The following is a 20,357-nucleotide window of genomic DNA, read 5'->3' on the forward strand; positions in this document are numbered from 1 at the left end:
ACAGACAGCACAGCAATGTCGGAGGCCAGACGAGACATCCTTTGGGCAGGCAAGCACTGCGTGTCCTTGGCCTCTTCAGCTGGGCTGCTTAGAGCACATCATGGATGATGCTGATTTTTGGAATGGGAGCTTAGTGCTTTGGATGTGAAAGCATGCTGTATGTTTTCACACCTGAAAGCTCTTCAAGGAGAGATCTGAGATCTTTGCTTTTATGCACATGCATTGAACTTTCTTTGACTGGCTTCAGACTAATTTTTTTTGCCACACAAGGTGATTGCTTCCAATGTGTGCTTATAGAAACTGGAGACATTTACATTCCTAGTTTAGGGAAGACTTGACAGATATTTGATTTTAGTTGGTTTGTTATTTCTAGTTCTGGCTTATTGCAACCACAGTGCCTACTGCTGTATCTCTATTGATTGACGACAGACATCCTGAGGGATAACTCTGTCTTCCCTTTCATTTAAAAAGGAGAAAAAAAGGCATGTCTCCAGCCCTACTAGTTGTGGAGACAGACACAAATACGTAATGCAGACTGTTTGATGAGACTGAAAGTTGTGTCACTTCTAAAAAGTCATCATTTATTCACCCTCACTTCTCTGCCCTTCTTTGAGCTACCCACAATGCTAGTGTGCAGAACTGTGCTGTGAAGGCTGCAGAAAATAAGAACCTGCAATTTTTTGGGTTAAACTAGCTTGAAAGTGCTGAAGTGAAACCGTGAAGGACACCCAATCTGAATTCCAAACTTTGCCAACTCTAAAGCAAAATTGTGCCTGACACCCCCTACTCCTGCTCCCTTTTTTCTGTCCAGCCAGGCAAATTATTTGAGCGCTGGGTTTAGCAGGTTTGGGATACTTTCCTTGAGCCTTGTTTAAAGAAGAAACAAGGAAATTTGGTTTATATTTGCATCTCTAGAGCACTGGAGTCCCAGGGAGTTTCTCTGGCAGCCCAGATGTTGTTCTTAGTAGAGAAAGGCCCTGACCATGTCCTATTGTCAGAGTAGTGCAGGGGAGAAGGACAAGTATGATTATCTGCTGGCACTAAAGACCTTGCTTCTGTCGTTATAGAAACTCAATCAAAGAGCCTGCTTTAGTTCTCCAGCATTGCATTCTCTTGCCTGACACACCTGGGCTGCTGCTCTGACTTTCCTTTAGGGCACTGCAGGGTTTGACTGCTCTGAAAATGAAGGCAGCTTGTACAGGTAAAAGTGGGCCAGAGTAAAATCCTCGAGCATGGGTAGCAGCGGCAGTGCAACTCCTGTAACAGGACACTTGGCACCGGTGAGTAGCTCAGGAATTTACCTCTTGCCTCTCTGTTGTACGTTGCCTAAGCGTTTGTGGGGGTCTCCTAGGTATTGCCCCATGCCTCCTCATTTAAAGCCAGCATGTCCAAGTTCTCAAAATAATTGATGATTCCCACAAATGAAGGTCTCTGTCTCATAGGATGAGAAGACAGTGAGTCTTCACCTTTTTTTACCTCTTTCCTACAGCTTCTAGAAGTGAAAATGAGGCTAGGAGAAATGGCAAACATCATACTCCAAGCCTTAAAAATTTGGGGTTGCCAGAGTACAAATCTTTTAAAGCAACATGCTTGCTCTATTTCATTTAATGAATTGATCTCATGGCTTGTGCTCCTGTGAAGCCACTGCCTCTCTTGCTCATTTAGTTTTCCTTCCTCCCTCTAAGCCCCAGAATTTAGACCTTTCTCGTCAAACTACCTGCTGTTGGAAGGAGATCTCTGCTCATTCCTGCCAAATGAGAGAAAATCAAAGTCTGTGCTGAGCAGCAGTAAAAGAGCAATGTTGGTGCCTGGAATTGCATCAGGAGCTCCTTCCTTATTAGACCGTGCAAGTGCTACAGCAGTGAAACAAGTAGCAGAGCCTGTTCAAAAACCTATGAATTCTTTCGTGCATTAAGTTAATTAGTGAGAAATGAAACAAGTAGCAAGTGCATGAAAGAAAAGGATTAGGTATCTTGTATCTTAGTAGCTCAGTGGAATTGCAAGGAGAAGGGATCTGACTTGTCAATGATAAGAAATAAGTGTTTTCTCCCTGTTTCAATTTTGAGCAAAATTCAGTGTGTTTTACCTGCTGATGGACAGAGAACATTCAGCTGCTGAGGCAAACGTGATAACAGAATCCAGGGAAATTTGTGTGACCAGTTAGTGCTCGAGCACAGTCCTGTCTGAAACACTTCCTACTGGCTGAGAAGCACCATCTAATTCCCTTCTGCTCTCACTCTAACTGGCTGATACAGGGAGTAGGAAACTCAAAAATGAACACACTCACTCCTCCCCAGCACTTAGCAGCACCAGGAAAATAAGGCAAACAGATGGGAGTCAGTGTATCATCCAAATGAAATCCCACCCTTCATGAAAATGTGCCAGCTGAAGAGGAGACAGGATCCTTATTGGTGTCCTTAGCCATAGATAGCAAATGTGATTTTTTTGGCTCAAAGACAGCAGCGAGTGCTTTGCTTTTTTCCTCCTTTGGGTGCCTGTCATCTTGGCCAGGTGGTCTTTGAAGCTTGGGACATGCAGAAGCATGAGACTTTCTAGAGAAAGCTCCAGATGCCCTTGGCAAACTTGTTTCTCCTAAATCCTGCTTTCCTGCTGTGTCTGTGGCTGGGACTGAAATTTTCACAGAAAAACTAGTAGGGTAGTTAAGAAAAAAAATAACAGGCTCTTGAGCAGTATTTTATGTGGACAAGATGTATTTCCATCTGGAGCTGGGGTGGCAGCTTTTCCTTGCCTTGCTGACAGACTTCATGTTGTCATGAGCAAAACTTGCTTTTCATGGGTATTGGGATCCCTTTCCCCTTCATGTGTTTCAATTGTGACATTTGGAAATATTACTCAGGAAATCTCTCGCCATCTGGGCCTCCAGCAGCCTCAACACCTGCACCACTGACGCACCCTTGTCTCTCTCGACAGTAAGCCCATCTCTTCCCCTGCAGCTGTTCCCTTCAGACTCTCTGCTTCAGTCTGTCAGCAGCTTCACCAACAGAAACCAGCTTTCGGATCATGGCCAGTCCTTTTTCCAGCCTATAAATGTGACAGGAGACTTCTCTATTTGCTCAGTTTCCATTACTTGGCATGAAGTGAGGAATGTTCCTGCAACATTTGAGGAGATACAGATATACCTGGAAGTCTCCCCACCTGTTCATAGGGAGCAAGACATCCCTTATCTTCAAAACTCACATGACAAGTACTTCTTCAGTCTGAGTTTTGAAGGGGGCAGCTTAGGGCTGCCTCTTTCCTTTCCCAGCTACAGTGCAGCCTCACTATGCCCATACAAAGGCACAGGATCACCTCTGCTTTGCTGTGCGTCTCCATTAGCACCAAGCAGCCTGTTGAACAAGCCTCTTCCTCCGCTTCATCCTCTGCGAGGTTAGGTGAGAGTGGCTAGGAGGAAGTTCCTCTGCCACCTCTGGAAGAGCATTGCTGATCTCTTCTCAGGAATGATGGTGGAGCTGAGGTAACCCCACGAAGTACAGCTGCACAGTCATGCACTACTAACAACTAACCTGAACAACCTGCTAGGGCCTTCACTCACTGTGGTAGTTGCCTGGTCTAGTTAAGCTCTGAAGGCTTGTTTTCTGCTTCAAAATCAAGCTGGGGACTGGCAGGAAGTCTTTACCAGCTGTACTCCTTCCTAGATCGTCACACAGGTCCCAAGCAGGGTAAGCCAGCAGACTAAAAGTGGGTAGGTGGGTATGTGCAATTTTAAGTTTTATACATGCTCATAATTATATGTACTACACTTTATATCTATCTCTCTCTACATATAGTTACATACATACATACATAAAATATTTATGGACAGTTACTGAGGAGAACTACGAGTGTATCACTCAGAAACCATCCAAATTATAACACCACAGTACAAAGCTGGATCAGCTCTACTGAAGCCAATGGAACAATGAATCAGATTAATGTGCCATTTTACTTGGCTAAAGAAGGATATTTACATGAAGTTCAGCATTTCAAAATGGTCAAGGGTGCTTTAAAGTCTATGAAACATTGTTTAAATATATGTGTAAAATTTCCTATTCTAGCTGGTAAGAGTTGCTAGAGAGTTTACTAGCATGAGTGGTCTTTTCCAAATTAGTTTTACACTTTAATTAGAGTAAGTACTGTCCTGCTAGAAGACAGAAAGAATATGGAAAGAGTGTTAAGTTCATTCCAGTTCTAGGTTTCACAGGTAGGTATCATATGTCGAAAGGGTGGACATACTATGGGAGTCCTAAATACTGCTAGCAATTCCATCTAGCTAGTGAGTTTATGTAAAATCATTTACCTTGATCTGAGGATAGACCTCTTTAACACAATCAATACAGGTGCAATCAGATAAGAACATTCTACTGTTTTATTAAAGTGCATCTAATTCAAAACTCAATAACTCTCACAAATCCTTAATCAGAGAAGACATCCTGGGAGGTATTTAGGTGAGTGATCTTATAACTCTTGCTCTCTCCTTGTTAGGATGGCATTTTACAAATAGACATGTCTGTTTCCTCCTTATCCTCCCTGCCATAATTCTTGCACTATACAGTTGCGTTGATCATGCATTTATCAAGTATTTTTGCCTCCATTTATTTAGAGAGACTGAGTCAAGTGGCAGCTTCTGTTTACCCCATCCCCCTGCATCACTGTGGCCAAGCATACAAATGCAAATATGGCTCATTTGCTGGGACTCTGAGTCCTGTGTTCTAGTCCTTGGCTTAGATGTGTTACACTATAGGAGGTGTAGTGTTAATGCATGCTCTCTAGCTCAGGGTGGCCAGGGATAATGAAAGAAAACAGTCCATGTGCAGCATTATGTGATAGTTTAAGCGGAATGAAAGCCAAAGGCAATGACTGTATTTTTAGAAATTATTTTAGATCAAAATGATGCATACCGAATAAGACAAAATAACCACATGGTAGAGAGCTCTGAGAGCACTGCTTACAGTGAGGTAATTATTATTCTTTCCAGGGGATCCTCAGCGTGTTCCTCGATAATGCAAAACAAATTGTAATTTGGAGCAATTGAGCTGAAGGCAGATTTCTTTTTAGTCATTTAAGTTCATATATGGCAGACTGAGGGGATCAGATCTTTATTGTAAGGGTGAATGGCTACACATGCTTAACTAGACCCCTGGTTCCCTGCGTTACACAAAACAGCACTTAGCCAGTCCGTACAATAAAATAAGAAAAAAAATCAAATTAGTTTGTAACTATGTACAGCACAGAGAGGCTCAAGAGACTGCAGCACTGCAAGTCTCCTTAACATATGTGTCCAATGAAAAGAGAGGATGTCTGGATTGCGGATCCTCACAGTCAGGAATCTTCTGGTTGTGATTCTGATCCCTTTATTCCCTCAGACTTGATCCTAGTTATTTGGAACTTTTATAACTTTTATATTTTGAAAAATTACTGTGCAGACATTTTGGGTCTTCCTCAGCCATCTTCCTCACTCTGTTTCTACCTCAGTTGTTTTAATCAAGATAATGCCTACAAAGGACACAACCGCCAAGTTCCAATTTCCACATGCATGAACTGACCAACATCTGTGCCTTCCTGGAGCAGAATTCTGTGTCTCCTATTCCAGGTGGGCCAAAGTAGTATCTCCCATGGCAGAAACAGGATTTGAAAAGTGATGGACTGAGCTAGTTGGTTATGTTCTGCTCAAGTTCTGCTGTCGGGGAAAAACTCAGCTATCATCTTTCTCTAGTAGGGAATGTGGCCTGGGCTATCTTCTTCTGTTCTAAGGAGACAGATTGAGAGCAAGAGCGGTGAAAAACCGAGAGCCAGGCAACCTTCCTGAAACTGATTTGGTGATGCTACTACAGCTGAGGGCAGCAGAAGGAAAGAGTTGATTCTTCCTGCCCAGCCAACACGGTAGCAGTTGCCATCATAGGCATTCTGGCCTTCCCTTTTGTTCACACCAGGAGCATGAATTTCCTGGGTGTAGGCAAAGCAGGGCTCACAGTTACTTTGCTGTTTCTGGCTATTTCTATTAACTTAGATGGCTTTCTGCTTGGCTTGTGCTTCATCCCTGCAGTCTCCATTGTTCTCCATGTCCAGAAGCATGCTTGCTCCATGCAGTGATGATGACTCAGTGATTCCTGAGGCACTGCAATACATCTCAGATACAGCATGGTGCTGTGTTGGCTTAGCTTGCGTCCTGAGGTCACTGAAGCATTAGCACTGCACAGTGCAAGATCTAGTCACTTTGTCATTAGCATCATCTTCTCCAAAATGCCAAGGTGATTAATCTGAATTCACACAACAACTGAAATTAAAGTACTGATCAAAGTCCTACGTATTTGCATTGGGGTTTTTTGGTTTTTTTTTTTAATTTGTTTTAAATTATTGAGCTTTTGATTAAGCTCAACTATCTCTTTAAAATACAATTTTGAAAGAAGATGTGATGGACAGCGGAATGGTTAAATGCAAAGGCATGCTAAGTATCTTGGCCTTTGCCGCAAAAAGCATTGCTGATTCAAGACATTACATAAAAGCTTCTGCAGCACTGCAATCTCTCAGTAGTTACTCTAGCTTGCCTTTTCACTCTCCTTCTGCAAGGCAAAATAATACCCTCTTTTTATTTTTGTAATCCGAATTTATATCATATCATCTCTGAAAGGTATTTTTTGTATATTTCAGCTTTAGATAAATGCAGCTCCCATCACCAGTAGAACAGAAATAAAATTAAAAATGCTCGCTTCCATGTGCTGGGCCTGCAGTTCAAAAGCAGCCTCATTTTAGAGTGCTTGGGGAGGAGGAGAAGCTGGTATATGGATGTACACAACATTTTAGATGAAGAATTAAAAAGGAAAATGCTATTTCTTAATGCTAAGGGGAGAAACAACAGTGAAAGAAACTGAAAAACTGTCCAGATGCTGCATTATATCTGCAATGATATGTAACTATTCTGTATTAATGAAGTAAAGCCATAGGCTCTGAGTAAGTTTGTGCTTTTTCCTGATATGTTGGGCTCTTAAGGGTTCCCACCACCCATGGAAAATAAGGATACAAGAGATCTAATGAAAAATGGGAGCTTGAGAAACACAACAAGACTTTAAACTCTTCTTCTACTTAATGGAATTTGCTGTGGTGTTAAGTACTATTCCCCCCTGTCACTCTGACATGAAGAACATTAGTGAATATTTGATTTCATTTTGGAACAAATTATAAGGATATGGTGGTAATAATGAGTCTTTGAGAGAAAAAAAAGGGCTCAAAATGGTACAATCTCATTTAAAATGTGCATGTGTAAAATAGAGCAGAGATACATGTTGTCTGCTACTGCACCAAGAGACTGTTATTTTATGAGCTGCATGCCCTTTCAGTGTAATGCTCCACATGTACAATTTGCCTGTCAACCCCACTCTTACTGCAAAGTCCTTTCTTTATACAATTTGGGCATTGGGAATGTATGAACTGTCAGGTTTCAGCTCCTACTTGGCAATCCAAAACTGCAAGGTCAGGTATCAGTGGGCAGAAAACCCTCCCTCTCTTTCCAGCTGATTCTCAGACATTATGGCATTAAAGACTGATCACTTCCAGTCAAAATGTGAACAGCCAAGCCACCATTTATTCTGGATTTGTTAAACTTATTAGTTTAATTTCCACTTACTTTTATATGACTGAACTCCAGGCAAGAAAGTAAGGAAGACACACCAGAGATGAATGGACCTAGAGGGATTTTTTTTAAAAATTGGTTTTTTTAGGTTATCAATACATCCATTACTGAAGTGGATGCTGTCAAGAGAGATGTCCTCTGCTACCTTTTGCTTTTAATATTGCACTGATTTTAGAAAAGTTGTTAAGAAAAGAGCTTCGGCTCACTTGAAGATGAGATGAAGAGTGACTAAGCTTCCAAAATCCAGCCCTGGCAAGGACACTCTCTATACCTTTGACCAAAAACCTTACTTTGACTTCTTCCTTGGTAAAATGAAAAAAACACTGTGCTTGCAGGATTTATTAACAGGAATATGTCAATGAAGATAGGAGGCCCTTTGGTAAACACTGGGGTCAACAGGAAAATTTTCAGTCATTCCAGTAGGTCAGGTCATAATGTCAGTATGGGAAGCTGTAAAGTAAGTTTTCTTGTCCAAAGGAGACCGATGGATTACTTGGGACATTCTCTGGGAAGCCAGAGGTGGTTGTCCTGTCACATCTTCTCAGTTGCAATGACTTTCAAGGTTTTATGGGAAGTTTCTATAGAGGAATGTGCTGAATTTATGTACTGAATTTATATGCTCTATACATTGTTTTTCCCTTAGAACTCTTTCTTCAGCAGACACTGCCCGCTTTCCAGAATGTCTTGGCCCTTTTAGATGTCTGTAAGTATGACTTGAGGAAGGTGTATGTGGCAGTGGTAGGGGGAGAGCTACTTTTTGCCCTCATAAATTCTTTCTCATAATTCCTCTATGATGGTCTTTATCAGAGAATATCTCCAGCAAACTCCAAGGCGAATCTGGCTTGGCCTTTTCAAATTTCTGTGTGCATCTTCAGCATTACTGCTATTTTTCTTTGCTGGTCATGAGGTCATGAATGAAGATTCCCAGATTCCCTGAAGGCCATATCTCAAAAAAAAAAAAAAAAAAAAAAAAAAAAAAAAAAAAAAATTTAAAAAATTAAAAAAAAAATTCACTGAGTTTTTCATCAGCACAAGAAGATAATTTTGTTTTCCTGTCTTTCAAAATCAGAAGTATGTCTACATCTTCTATGGTTTGGGTCCCACAGTTGAACGTGCATGTAGACCTTGTAGTAGGGAAACAATTTTTTTTGCGGATGTTATTAAGGTGAATTTTACTTTATTTTGTGAGCCAGAGATTGTTCTCAATGTCACTAACTTAATGACAAATGAATGTGAATGATGAATGTCAAATGAAAGATCTTTTTGTTATAGCTGGCTTGGCTTATTTTTATAAAAGCATCTAAAAAATAAAAATCAAGAAGGGTGTAAGTATGCGCTCCTTTCCTCGGGATGCATCATATAAGCCCTTTGCACTCTGTTGAGTGATTAAATGAAAATTACTTGGGCCAGGGAAGATGTGAAATGGATTTTTGTCACTGAGCAAGCCCATTGAAATGACTCTGTTTCACAGAGCCAGCAGCATGATGTTTTAAACAGTTTGTTTTGGAGCATGGGTCACTCTGGGGCAGGTTTGCTCACATAAGCTGCACACAAATGTAGGCTAAAGAAAACAATAAATGTGAGCTGTCAGGAGATCTTATTAAGAATTTGCAGAAGATCTTACTCTTAAATAGGGTGGAGAAAGGAAATACCTCACAGTCAAAGGTTTCACTATCTTCACGGTTAGCCATCGTCCGAGCCAAAAATATAGGACACATTTAATATAATCTCACTGCATAATGTAATCAGACTGTCTGAGGGATATCGTATGCTACTCTGATAGTCAACAATCAAGTGTGGTCAAGGACAGTCAAATTGTTTTATTGCACATAACTTGGCAAAGGCTAAGGAAAAACGTTTATGAATTTAATGGCTCAAGGCTTTTATTACTTTCCCAATAGGTGTTTTTTAAAATGTACTTCCTTGCCTTCATGTCAAATGCAAAGTGAAATGGATGGCCTTAAAAATCATAAGTTGGAGAGAGAAAGAGAAAGAACAGCATTCCTCTGATGTGAGCCTGGAAGTTGGTCTAAAGAGGACCTGAAGGCCAGCAAAGAACGTCCTAAAAGACTCAGGACAGCTGTAAAGGGTGACACTACAGGACACACGTCAACTCATGTTCAACAGACCTGCTATTAGAGGACAGGCTCATGGAAATTTCAGTAACCAGTTGAGGAAAGACTCCTGCTCTGCTGCTCTAGAAGTACTGTAGGTGTCCTGTCCACCCCATCTAAGCTTCCTTTAATGGAGAGAAGTCCACAGGGAATGAATCAGGAAAACAAGGGATTTGCATGATTCATGTACGAGAATGAGAACAAATATTTGATTTGGGAGATAAGTAACGAGTTTGAGGAAATGCATTCCCATTCTGTAGAACTGAAGTTTTTTTCCTAAATCATCATCAGATTGAGGATACGAGAAGCAAGCCAGAATTATTTTTTTTGTTTGATTACAAAGCCCAGGTTACAATGTTAGTGAAGTGCAACTTCAGTGAGTGATTTAATCTTTATTACAATTCTGATAGCACAATAGAAATAGAAACAGAAATAGTGTTGATCCTAGATTTGGAAATAATTATACACTGACCAATATCCTGCACTTTCAAAACATTTATAAATGTTCTTTTCCATGTATGTCAGGTAGCCATACTGGTAGTAGCCAGAACAATTGTTTTGTCAACCCACAGCAGTGTCCCCAAGTATGGAGATTATTTTGTTGGTTTGAGATGGTAGGGAGCATGACTAGCTGGAGTACAACTACCCAAAGTAGGTTTAAACAGGAGGTCATAGCTGGTATGTTACAACTCCTGCATAAGTGCTACACAGTCTGTCAACTGTGAACAACCAAAACTTGATTTGAATTTCTGTTGCAAAAAGGCACAGCTCTGGTGCTCAGCCTTAGACAAGATTTGCCATTGAGTTGGTGTTGGTCAAAAACGCAGAGCTCCTCCAGTTAGAACATGACCTGCAGAAACAACCCAGATTTTTCAAAGACAGTTTGGTCTTTGACCAAACCTGTGCATCTTGTAAAACTTGACAGGATCATGTTGAAGAGGCTTTAATGCTGGATTTTGTGGAAGTGACCATTGACTTCAGAATATTCACAGATACGTGAGGTAGGTTGCCTGATTCTGTCAGGAGATTTGTCCTGGGGGCACTGCTGGAGATATTTCTTCTAGTGGGAACAGACAGAAACACTGGAGATTAATTTGTAGTCCATTTATTTTTTTTTCTAGATTATCTCTGACTTTTATCATGAGCTTGACATCTTTCATATGGTCTTCATAAATTTATACCACACAGTTAAAGATCTTTGAGGAGTCTAAGTTTAAAACAGGATTGAAATATTTTAAAGGACTTTATAATGACACACTGGTAGCATAGTGAATCCCTTGATAGCCTAAATGGATGGAAACATTTTAGAGTACAAATGAGTTAGAGATTAATTCATGGCACCTTGTACAGGCTTGGGGAATTCTATGTGTTGGAAATAGTTCCGCAGCACAAGCAGTCTGCTGGACAATAGAAATGTCCTCTCAGTCTCTCCTCACTCCCCAGAATGAGTGTTTAGGGGAAGGAATCTTTCTTCCTTCGCTGTCCTCTCCATTGCAGCCTTTTTGTTGTCAAAGAGGTTGAAGAAGTTGAAGGACATTCCTCTGTGTACTGCAAGTTATGGAAAACGTGTCATAATAAGAATTCAGAACCCTGGAAAAAGGCTTGTTCACATTTCAAAGACTGCAGACTAAAAGTAGCTTAATGCAGCTGGCCATATAAAGAGGGTTCAGCATTATGCATCTGCTGGGAGCAAAATTACCAAAATGCCCTATTGTAGTTAGAGCCAGGAAAGCTTGCTATATCTTTAGATGCCCACTGAAATTAAATCAGGACTTGGAAGCAGGTTTGCATCTTTTGCTTGAAAGAACAACTTGCAGTAAACAAAATATTTTTAGAATCAAAAAGAACCTCTATAAGGTGTCATTGCTGGAGAATCTTCAAGAGTCCTCCACTCTCCCTTTTGTTTCTAACAGAAAGGACAGCAGGACTGAGGATTCAGGGATTATTCAGATACCTTCTCTTCCTCCAAATGGTTAGCAAGAGCTGAAACTGGTATTTCCCCTAGGCAATAATCTTTTTATTTGTGTATTTGTTATTATGTCTGTAGATGAACTCTGAAGTAGCTCTTACCTTTCCCAGTACTTCCTTTGATTGAACCAAATACATCCTCTTGCAGAGGCTCCAGGCCAAGAAAGTCCATGTACTGCTGAGTTTTTGGCACATTGTGATGGGTTCACTTTTGTGGTGGGTTAGCTTTGGCAAACACCCAAATTTCCATCCAGCTTCTCACTCATAACCCCTTTCAGTGGGGCATGGGGAGAAAATAGGATGAGAAAGCTCATAAGTCAATATAAAGACAGGGAGATTTCTCACCAATTACTGTTGTAGGTAATACAGTCTTGACTTGGAGAAAATTAATTTAATTTATTGCCAATTAGAATAGAATCTGGCTGTAAGACACAAAGAAATACAAAGATATATCCTCCTGTCCCCTTCCCTTCTCTCCCCTCTCTTCTCCTCTCCAGACTCCTGTACATGCTCCCCCGGTGGTGCAGGGGCAGGGGGGCAGTTATGGTCAGAACATAGAGGTTTAGTGATTTCTCTCTCCTACTCTTTTCCTCTCGCACTTTCCCTGTGCTCTGATGTGGATTCTCCTTACAGTCTGCAGTCCCTCAGGAAATATCTATTGCTTCCTGGGCACTCCATGGGCTGCAGTTCCTTCAGGTGTACCTGCTCCTCCTCTGACCTTGATGTTCTCTCTGCTGTTTCTCATTCCTTTTAGTTCTCCTCTCTCTCTGTGTTACCTTATCATAGAGGCACCACCTGATGGGCTCAGTCTGTGTCCTGCAGTGGGTCTGGTGGAGCCAGCTGGAGTGTGCTGTGATTGCCACGGGGCAACTCCTTATCTCTTCGCTCAGACTCACCCCTGTAGTCCTGCCTCTGCCAACAACTTGCTGTGGCCATGCAACACAACTTTGCAGTTAGGAAAGTGAAGCAAATGTTTGTCTGTTCTGACCAGTAAGCTTTGGAAAATGGACAGTTTTGCTCACTGCATTGTGACTATTCAAGACTTCTTCATGATAAACAGGAGAGCTTTTTTTTTGCTACTGGTAACTAGGTCTAATTGTTTTTACTGTCCTGTTCAATTCAAAGCATGCAATGACTTACCCAGCCTGCACCCCTCGTCCTACTGTGTTCCAGGAAAGCTTTTGTTTGTGCTGGAGCCATGGGGATTTGGGCAGGTGGCACATAGCTGGACTTCTTGGCATACCTATCTGAAAGCATTCCCTGCTTTTCCTACTAAAAAAAATACAGAGCTCTTTCCTAAAACAGTGTTGCCCAAGCACCCTTGGGTGATTGCTGTAGATTCTTCATGAATACCGCTTTCTGAGCACAAACCTTCTACCCAGATTGTGCTAGATCAATTCAAGCTGTGGAAGAACAACTGGCAGACAGCTGATGAAAGAGGTGAGGTGGGCATAGGAGCTCCTGCCTCACCATTTTCTTTGTGAAGATTAAAGGTGCAAGGGTGTCAATCATCTTCTATGTAAAGGTCTGAAAAGGCTCTCAGAGCTCAGTATTTTTAGCTCTTTGACAGATTATCTCTTTTATTTTTAGAGGTAACAATAGCTCTTAGGTTAAGAGGGAGACAAAAGCCTCATTAGTTTTGGAATTTCAAATGAGCTCAATAAGGCATTGAGGAGATTTTTTTCCACAGGAACCCAAAGAGTTGCGTAAAGGGTGTTGTGAAAAATGGGGGAAAACCTCCACTTAAGGGGTCTCTGTGCTCATGATATACAAATATAAGCAGCCTTGACATGCCATGGAGCAGCTCAGGAGCACACTCTGCCCCAGCCAACACAGCCGCAGCCCCTCTATGCTGGGGTGAAGGCAGTGTCAGAGGCACAGTGGATTAGATGAGCCAAGCTGAAACCTCTCTTCTTGGGCAGTTCGAGTCAAACGGCCACAACTGCCAGGCCTTACTGTGCCTGGGCTGACCATCCCTTATCAAGGGGTCGTGTAACTTGGACAGAAACCATCCAGGGAGTCAGTAGACCTCTGCTTGAGGTCCTCAAGAGTGTTACTGCAGCTGGCAGAGTGTTCTCAGGGGGTCTCACGTGTCCCACTCATAAACTAAAAAAAAGTAACTACATTTCTAGTTTGGTCAAAATCAAAAATCAATATGAAGGTGTAGCAGATATTTGTTGAAATTTTTTCCTTTTTCCCCAGTCAAGGCCTTGCTAAGGGGATTTCATCTCCTTAATCTTTTCTAACACTCTTTCAGTTCTGTTTTTTATGCTTATCTCATCTAGATTTCTGTTGTTGTTTATTTTGACAGCATTCCGGTTGTTATTAGTTTGAGTGTTTTCCCCTGTAGGACATGATAAATTCAACCACTTCCTTGCAGATTCCCTGTAGCAGGAAACTGGATCTCCACCATGATGGTGTTTGAGAATGGAAGCACTTTTTTTTTTTAAGTAAAAGCCTCTGTGTTGAAGCTAAACTTTTGATGAAGCTCATTATCGATGCATGATGCTCATCCAGCAGATCCTGAGCACATCAGTAAATTGAGTGGCTTCTCCAAGAGAAAACGCTTGGGACAGAGAGGACTGGGTGCCTTGGAGTCCATTCTAGAACACAACATTTCCATGTGGCATTTTGCTTTTCCTGTTTGGGGAATTCTTTTTTCCAGGAGCTCCATCTGCTTACTTGCCATCACTGAGTTTCTGCTGAACTCTTCCTTTGCACTTTCTGTAAAGTGCAAAACAGAAAGAAAGGAAGCATAAAAATGTATATTTGAATTATACTGAGCACATTTCTTTTGAAACTATAATTTATAAAAGTGAGTACATATAATTTTGCAATTATAAATATGTGAAATAAATGCATTAGTTAAGAAGTTAAGCTTTTAGAGTTGCTAATTATTAACCCAATGCATTTTACAGTGTTTTAACGACCACTTTTTCACATCATGTAAATATCCATTAGCTATATTCATACTAGTAATGCTAACATTGTGCAAAGCCATTAGTTAGCTACAAAGTCAATAATGGATGATACTGATTCCAAGCCTCCTGCGCTAAAAGATACGTACAGGGTTTTTTTCGTAGAGTGGGAAAGTTAACCTGAGTTTTCACTTGGATATTGTCAATGAAGCTGTTTATACTGATTACACAGATGAATGTGGAGTCAGTTATTGAGAGCCTATGAACAAAATACTGATCTGCCTCTGTCTACTCAGAAGCAGAAATTGGCTTCAAAGTGAATTGCCCTGCCTCCAGAGGAGGGCTCTGAATATTTCTCTTCATGGACCTTATCTCAGCTGCCCTGTAGAGAGAACACCTTATTTAGTAATTTCTCATTAAGAAGTTTCAGCAACATTTCTTAGACAAGATGTTTTTAAAGACAGCTCTGGAATACTTAATTTGCTACATTATCTGAATGTATTTTCAGACAGTTTATCCTGTTATTCTTCCTCTCAAAAACATTCACTATTATTTTGTCAAATCTCTCCTCTAAGATGTAATCATTGTTTGGGTGGTGGATTGAACCAGGAATGGTTATGTAGAGAAATTCTAGTTGAAGTTGCACTACATGTGTGCCACATTTTGCTCTTGCTTTGGGAAAACTTTTATATGATTATTTGCAAGTAAAATATTTTATTATACTAATATCAGGAGCATTTTATCCTACTAGTAAAATGTGTGTATTGTTTTAGAGACTGGATTGTAAAACTAGCTTGTAAATCAACAAAAAGAAGAAGCCTCAGTGGTTGTCTCAGATATTAAGCATGCAGATTTTAGTAATAGGGTGTCTCTGTTTAAATCTTAATTTATTTAGCCACAATATCTATTCTAACTTAAGGCTTGCAAAATGCAGATATTGAAAACTTCTTTAACACAGAACATGCACACAGACATTTGACTTCCAGCTTGGTATCTCTCATCTGCTTCATCTTCTTTTGTAGGGTGTTAACTTCTGGGAATAAACTACTCTTGGCTGTAAAAATGAACCCTTAGCCCATGTGTTCATGAAATGGATTGAGTTCACTGTGGTGCTGATTTACTGTAACTAGATGCAAGATTGATGGATCCAGGAGAAACCATTCCATGTATCTCATCTGTCTCTGGAACTACCTCTTTAATCTCTTTAGTAGATTTGATTGTTCTCTAACAAACCAACAAATACCTCTAGAGCAGGTGAGATTAGTCTTTCGGTGAAAGACCCAGATGGGATGAGCAGAGTTATTGTGGACAGGACAGATTAAAATGTCTCAACTTAGTGTAAGCATCAGCAGAAATGGGTTTGGGGCAAAACTCCTTTGTCTTCTTATTCTTACAGCAGAGGAAAGCCAGACAACAGGAAAAATAGAGTGGAAGGTAAGAGCCCATGCTGTATCCTCTTCCTGTGATCCTGATGCTCTGTTTCTTTGCCCCCTTCACGCTGTGATATGAAGACTGACTTACGGTGGGACTTTTGCTGAGGTGTGGATTTGGGGCTAGGAGGCCCCATAAGGAAGATAAAAGCATTATGCAGCACAATTAAAAAGTTGAAGCCCAGAAGAGCTCTGCAGAGGATCATGGAGTGATTCCTCACTGAAGTGAACTAAATTAGAAGTAACTCCATTTAAATCAGGCAGATTAAAACCTGTTTGGAGGAGATCAGAAGTGGGCCCTGTGTGGGAAAACACAAAGCACTTTAGATAATTGTGTGGAGACAAGGAAGCAGCAAAAAGTAATATCCTACCTGACAGAAATTTTGATAACCTGGAAAACCAGGTGAAAGCCAGGAATGTAAACATCTTGTCTTGGGAAAACAAAAAAAAACCCCAGACAATCACTTGACATTTAAGGAAGACTTGATCTCCTAATGAAATAAATGCTAAAGAAGACCTGACATATCTGAACAGTGCTTGTGGGGATTCCCCAGGGAAGGAAGACCATGCATAAGAGCAATCCTCCTGTGGTGCTGGGGAGGAAGGGACTGCAGGCTTGGGAAGTCAACCTGGAGGAATCAGACAGAAGAACAATGATAACTTTTTATTTCATCCTATGAAGTCAGTGGCCTGGATTTATCTCAGTTATGAGAGCATGGTTCTAATAACACCAAGGTTTTGTGTTCAATCCCTGTATGGGCCATTTACTTAGGAGTTGGGCTTGATGATTCTTGGGGGTCCCTTCCAACTCAGAATATTCTGTGAATCTGTAAAAAATTTATTCACAAAAAATGCTCCTACAGAAAAAGGAGGATGGGTATTAGTCTCCTGCAGATCAAGGAAATAGTTTGGAAACGGAAGGCAAACTCCTGGGGTTGGGATTCTAGAAAAAATTTCCTCTTTCAAAAAAAAAAAAAGACCCCTGAGTTGGGTTTAGTCCATGGTACTTCCATTTGTGGACCAACTGTAATCTGTTTAGGCCCATATTCTGTATTTACAGGTACTGGAATCAAATGCTGACAGCTCTCACTAGTGCATAATTAAATTCTTGTTCCCAGTTAAGTCATTGGCAAAACTTCCACTGACTTCAATAGTGCTGGATTAAGATTTCACTGAATGTCATGAGAATTTGAAAAGCAAAATCCAGATTTTGCAAACAGTCTCTTGTCTTTATTGTGGATCAAACCAAAACCATAAAATAAAAAATCCCAAAAACTTTACCATGAATGAAATAAGAATAAGGAATCATATTGGTATCCTGAATATTTTTCCAGAAGATAGGCAAACTGAGTCACTTGGGGGTCTACAGTGATAACAATTGTGTAAGTACTGTGTAGCAAAAAGTATTTCTTGGTTAGTCTGCTCTTTTTGGCACAATCCTTCTGGCAGAAATGCATACATTTATTTTGTTGTAGCTCAAGAGCTCCTGGTGAGTAATTCCTGCTCTGCAGATGGCATATGATGTAGATGATTTTTCAATTCCAATTTCAAACTGTAGTGCTGTGGTTTATCACAAAATGTTTTGCTGTAGTCTAATGGCAAGAACTCTGAGAAGCCAGTTTACACTGTTAATTTTCAAATAAATCCAGTCACTTCCTAGGTGTATCCCTCATTATAGATTTTCAATTTAAAACCAATGAGAAACAGGATTGCCTGGCTGTAGAGGAAGTTCTTCCCTTCCAAGCCCCATCTACACCATGTGAGTCAAGGTTGCAAAAGTTTGGGAAATTGGTTAGACTGCAGAGGTTTTTCTCAGGGAGAGTGATACAAAATAAGCATAACTCATCTTACAATACCTCCCCCCCCAAAAAAAAAAACCAAAACAAAACAAAAAAAAAAACCAAAAAAAACAAAAAAACCAAAAACAACCCCAACAAAATAAACCCAAAACAAATTCAATAGAACAGACTAACCTTATGTAGAAATAGCAAATGTATTCAGTCTATTAATAAACCACAGTTAGAGATGTGTGGAATGGAAGGTGACCTGAGTTTCCCTTGATGATTCAGGGGATTATTCTGGTGCTCACTGGATAGAAGCTTGTCAATAACTGCTGTTCCCAAACCTATGCTTTGTCATAGCAGTGACCTCTAGTCCTTGCTACAATTCCCTTAGGATCAGAAGGAAATTCTGATCAGAAGGAAATTCTGCCAGGAGAGATGAAGAGTCCATTTCTTCAGAGATGCAAAGGCTAGGAGAAACAGTTCACCCCATTAACAGGAGTTAATGCTCCTGCTTTGCTGTTGTTACAGCACTGTGGGAGGACTGGACTTTCCACTCTTACCAGCTGAACTATATCAGTAACACTCCATCCTTCAGTCCCGTCTTTGAGTTGTCAAAATTTTTATTTGGCTTTAGTAGTGACATAATGGGCTAAGTAGGGCTCAAGCAGATACTGCATTTCTAGGGGGGCACCAGAATAGGACTGCAACTGCTGTGATCACTCATCAGCATGCCAGACCTGGACTGCCCTTCTCTGGCTGCGGACTTTCTCTCCTGTCCGCCACTGCCCCAATATTCCCAGATCCCCATCCCTTGGATAGAGGGAGTTGTCAGTTTCTGTCTTAGCCATACCTCAGCCTCCTTTTGCCTTCTGCTCCTGCCTGTCATGGTCCAAGGGTTCCAGGTACACAACTACAGTATGTAAATATGGTTATGCTTTCTGACACCTCTCATAAAACAGATCAGCTGTATGTTGTTTATCAGTAATTTCTGATTACAACTGAAGACTGGAAAATGTGTACCCAGTCAAAATGTTTACACTTAATGTGTTTTGCCTTCTGAGATATTTTATCCTTGTTTTTTTCCTATTACATTTCCACAGTTTTCTGGCAGGTCTGTTTTCCTTTTCAGAGTGTGTGAATTTTGCCTATCAGATGCACTGGAGAAGAAAACATTTATTTTCAAATGTTTATGGGAATAAAATAATAATGCTATTATCTACACTCTTGATTACCGGGATTATCTCATATATATACAGATCCTCCAGATAGGCAGATTAAGTGATCAGAAGGTTCTTAGTGGGCCCCAAGCTCAGAGCATACATTAAAGAGGATCAAGCCTGCTTTGATTCATGTGCTGCTTTGCTAACACTCCTGCTCTTTCTCAGGAGAATTTCTGAAATATGTTATCTGGGGTGCAGTGCGGACCCGTTGAGTTGGATAGGCAGTCTTTGTCTTTAATGGACAATGAATTGGGGCTGACTAGGAAAAATAATGTGTAAAGAAACATGTATTTTGCTCATCTGGGGCTAGAGCCATCTCAGTCTTTCACATGTGTTGGCAGACCTTCAGTATCTTGTTCTTGCTTGCTTAATGTTGCTAACAAATGCCTCTAGAATCTGGTGAGCATGCCTCTTTGTAGCCATTCATAAATCCAAGGTGTTTGAGGGAGCATAGGAGGGGGCCAGCTGTGTCACTTCGAGAAAGAAAGGAAGTGGAACAAAGGCTTTTGCTAACCGATTGAACAGTTTTTAGGCAGGCAATGGGACTTGCTTACAAAGAAAGTTTCTGAGAAGCTGACATCTCTCCATGGCCCAGCTAGCATGTAGCAATTTGAACAATGAATGTAGGAAACCACCCTGTAAATATGATTTATCCACCAGCTTTTTTTTAAAAAAGACATGATTGCTTTTTGACTAGAATATGTGCTCTGAATTGCTTAAGAATTTTGAGAAACTTCCTTTATAGAGCTTGAAAATACAATAACATAGAGATGAAAGACTCCTTTAGAATTAATGATGAAGACAGAACTGAAGTAACATCCATGTTGAAATGCCACTATCTTAAAATGTTCTTTTCCAGTTACTGTGTTTCTGAATGTGCCCATGGCTCCCACTCTTTGTCATGTCTGCTAGTAAATATCGGAGCTAGAAGATGACAAGAAATGTGCAGCAGTGGAGAGTATTATGGGGTAGGAGTGAGCTTTTGACACTGAGTCTAAGAAAAAAGAAGTGGAAAAATCTTTTTACTTAAGAATATAAAATTGCATGAAAATTGGGGCTGATAAAAGAGAAATAGACAAGGATAGATGAATAGATAAAGTGCCTTGAAAGGAACAACGGGGGTGGATGCAAAAGTTGAGGGAGGGAGGTCCTGTGGATGTGGGAGAAACTTCACTGTACCTCATAAACAGAGGTAGAAGACTTGAGTTTAAAATTCAAGAGTAGGAAATAATTGAAAAAGGGCTCTAGAAAGTTGAGGCAGCCAAGAAGAAATGAAAATAGTGTGAGTTCAGTAGC

General features: G+C 40.6%; 1 long non-coding RNA gene across 3 annotated transcripts; it reads right to left on the bottom strand.

Annotated features, from left to right (window-relative positions):
- Positions 1 to 10,102: 10,102 nt before the first annotated feature.
- LOC109143552 lies at positions 10,103 to 18,362 on the bottom strand. Of its 3 annotated transcripts, XR_002043805.3 has the most exons (3): positions 18,031 to 18,362; positions 15,601 to 16,356; positions 10,103 to 14,433 (listed from the first exon to the last, which is right to left on the bottom strand). It is a non-coding gene; the product is annotated as an uncharacterized LOC109143552 (long non-coding RNA). The 3 variants fall into 3 exon arrangements; XR_005603987.1 differs by lacking the exon at positions 15,601 to 16,356; XR_005603986.1 differs by having other exon boundaries at positions 10,103 to 16,356.
- Between the last annotated feature and the right edge of the window lie 1,995 nt (positions 18,363 to 20,357).

Source organism: Corvus cornix, chromosome 3 (assembly GCF_000738735.6).
Source record: "Corvus cornix cornix isolate S_Up_H32 chromosome 3, ASM73873v5, whole genome shotgun sequence".
NCBI lineage: Eukaryota > Metazoa > Chordata > Aves > Passeriformes > Corvidae > Corvus > Corvus cornix.